The sequence below is a fragment of the Mandrillus leucophaeus genome, unplaced genomic scaffold, assembly GCF_000951045.1.
Source record: "Mandrillus leucophaeus isolate KB7577 unplaced genomic scaffold, Mleu.le_1.0 Scaffold480, whole genome shotgun sequence".
Taxonomy (NCBI): domain Eukaryota; kingdom Metazoa; phylum Chordata; class Mammalia; order Primates; family Cercopithecidae; genus Mandrillus; species Mandrillus leucophaeus.
The window spans coordinates 1,504,180-1,507,899 of record NW_012105143.1 but is presented as its reverse complement, the minus strand read 5'-3'; positions in this window follow the sequence as shown (position 1 = coordinate 1,507,899).

Below are 3,720 nucleotides of genomic sequence, written 5' to 3'. Positions count from 1 at the left end.
AGCATGCCTCTGGTTCCCAATACAAATGGAAATGGTACTAGTATTTTGCCATTGTAGAATGACATTGTTTATTCATTTTTTTGAAAAGTGTTTAAGTCATTTCATTCCATTTCTAGTGTAGTTTTTCTTAGAAATACCTATCAATTATTTTTCTTTCATCATCTATTGAGATGATCACAATGCTTTTTCTCTTTTAAAATGGGATTGCACCACTGAGTTTTCTGAGAGTGAATCTCTTTTATTATTGCATTTATTTGCTTAGGTTGCATTTTTCTTGTGTTTGGTGACTTGTCTTTGCAAATACATTATCAAGATGTTTTTCCATTTCCATTCATATGTAATATTTTGCACCATTTAATGAGGGTTTAGTATTAATGCTTTGCTAAATTAATAAAAATGAAACATTGAGAGTTCCATTTTGGCACCCTGTGGTCTGGAATTATTTTAAAAACCTTTAAAATTTAATGATATGTTCTGTAAAGGTTAGCTAGAACTCAGCTATGAAAATAATCTTATTGCCTGTATGATGGTAGGTGATAATCACCTTTCTGATAAGATAATTCATCTATTCAAGCTTAACACTCCTAGAGTTATCTTTTATCTGTTTTAAATTTCATTCAAAAATATTCTCCCCTCTTGGTCCTTAAATTGATTGGTAAAAATTGCATGATGTATTCTTAAAAATTGCATGATATATTCTTAAAAATTGCATGATGTACTCTTTTTTCAATCTCTTCTGTAGTTGTGGTTATTTCTTTTTCTTTACTAATACTGTAGTTTCACTTGTTTTTTGTTTTTTTTTTTTCACTTACTGAAATTTGAGAACAATTTATTTCACTTGTATTTCCAAAAATTCACTTTTGGTTATATTTATTTCTTATATTGGTTTTATATTTCCTCGGTTTTTCATTGTAAATAACATTTTAAATATTTTAAGATAAGTGTTTTTATTTTCTTTTTCTTATTTCTTAACAGAAACACTGGGTTTAAATCTGAGTACTTCAGCTTTAAATAAAAGAGTATCTCTCTGTTTCTCGTTAGCCTTGCCAAGAAGTGTCCTTTTAAACCAGTTTCTCCATGACATATTTTTTATTTTCTCTTTTTTCAAAAATGTGCTTAATTTCCAACATGTTTTTGTTATCTTTTACATATTTACTTCTATTTTTGTTGGAATGTAATGAAAGAATACGGACTATACATTCAGCTTTTAAAAATGTTAAACTTTTATTTGTGTCTAATACATGATCATTTTTGTAAATGTTTCCATGTATAATTGAATAAAATCTATATTTTCTATTTGAGGTATGTAAAATTCTACTACCTAATGCTATCATATTATTGTACCTCAAAGCCTAAAATTGAATAATACCTAGTAAGAACTTAGTGGATATATAAATTCTGCTAATTTCTTTACTTTTTGGTCAACCAAATTGGTCAAAATCTGAATTAGATTATGGCAGAGAGTGCTATTTGTCCTCTAATATCAACTATCTTTTTTGCTGGGCACATGGCCTCCAAGATAGAATCCAAATGCCCTAGCCTCCCTTGGAGTTTTTTGAGGCCATTAAATTCTGTTCAGTAAGATGTCAGTGAAAAACATGTAAGGAGATTCTGTGCCATTTTCTCAGGAATATGCTACTTTCCTTCTGCACCATCTTTCTCCCTTCCCAAGTGATTAGTTTAGAAGAACTTGGTGGTGGTAAGCCAGCTTCTAGCATGCAATCCAGAGACTGTGAAGGTTGTAGAAGAAGCCCAAAATACAGGCTGACTTTCAGAAGCAGAGATAACATTTATCCCGTACAGTTTACCAACAAAAATCTTTTTAAAAACTGTGTAAGAAAACAAGTAACAGGGAACTCCCAGTTTACAAAGCAGCAGATAAAAAAGCTCAGAAGTCACCACTCCTTCTGAACAGCAAGTAAAAAGCTGAACAAAATGAAAAATCAACAATTCTAGCACTTCTTAGATCTTCAAGAAAGAAGAGGTACAAGATAAACCCATGCTGCCAAAATTGGAGAGACAGAGGGGCAGATACAAAAAACTAGATCTTACAGGAACAGAAGCCTCTATGGGAACAGGCTCTGGTACAGAAAAACCTGAATTGTAATTGATGAATTGCTAAAGGCTCAGTGTGGACAAGGCTGAGAGTAAACGCTTCAGAGGGACTTAATAATCAGGCCCCCTGCAACCCTTCCACCCCCTCCCCCAACCCCCTCCTCCCATCCCCGGCCCGACACACACACGCGCACACACACACACACACACACACACTTTTGTGTGTTTTATTGTCTGGAGTTCCACCAGGTTTTCCGAGTGCATTTCAGAGAAAACTCACCCTTCTGCTTTTGAGAAGTAGGGGAAGTGCGGGGGGTGGAGAAACAATTTTGAAATACAATAGAGCATTCTGTTCTACATAGCATATTGTGCTCTCAGGAGAAGCTATGTAACCAGAGCCTTACTTGCTGGGGTTTTATGGGAATCAACTGGTCTAAATTGAAGGAAATGCCCAACTCCAACCAAATTTAACATCCTAGGTGACAGCAGAAAAACATCTAACTGCAGCCCCCTCAACTCATCATGTTTCACCTAAAAAGAGGGTGTGGGTTACAAAAAGTACTCGTGAAGTTCACTGTCCAGAGGCACAGGTTCACCAAAATAATGAAACCTAACTACAGAGCTATAGAACAATTCCCACCCCCCACATCTTGTCACCACATTACCAAAGCCCTATTTACAGCAGTTTGTTATTATATACAGTGCATCAAGCAAAAATTGCAAGGCATACTAAAAGGCAAAAATCAACCAATTAATCAATCAGGCTGAAGAATTATAAGACTGAGAATTTAAAACAACTGCAATTAATATGCTATAAATATTAATGGACAAAACTGACAGCATGCAGGAACATATGAGTGAAGCTTTTAGGTTTTCCAGGTATACAATCATATCATCAGCGAAGAGAGATAGTTTGACTTCTTCTTTTCCTATTTGGATGTCTTTTCTTTCTTTCTCTTGCCTGATTGCTCTGGCTAGGACTTCTTTTACTATGTTAAATGAGAGTAAAGTGAGTGAGCATTCTTTTCTTGTTCTGGCTCTCAAGGGAAATACTTTCAGATTTTGCGTGTTCATTATGATGTTTGTTCTGAGTTTGACATAGATGGCTCTAATTATTTTGAGGTGTATTCCTTTGATGCCTAGTCTGTTGAGGGTTTTTATCATGAAGGGAGGTTGGATTTCATCAAAAGTTTCTTTCTTATCTATTGATATGATCTTACGGATTTTGCTTTTAAATCTGTTTATGTGGTGAATCACATTCAGTGATTAGCATATGTTGAATGAGCCTTGAATCTCAAGAATAAAGCCTACTTGGTCATGGTGAATTAACTTTTTGATATGCTGCTGGATTCAGCTTTCTAGTATTTTGTTGAGCATTTCTGCGTCTATGTTCATTGGGCATATTGGCTGGATGTTTTCTTTTCTCATGTGTCTGTCAGGCTGATGCTGCCTTCATAAGATGAGTTAGAAAGGAGCCTCCTTTGCAGATGCCCTCTCTCACCACTCCTATTCAACACAGTATTGTTCGGGCCAGGGCTATCAGGCAAGAGAAAGAAATAAACGTATTCAAACAGGAAGAGAGGAAGTCAAATTGTCTCTCTTTGCAGATGACATGATTGTATATTTAGAAAACCCCATCATCTCAGTCCAAAATCTCCTTAAGCT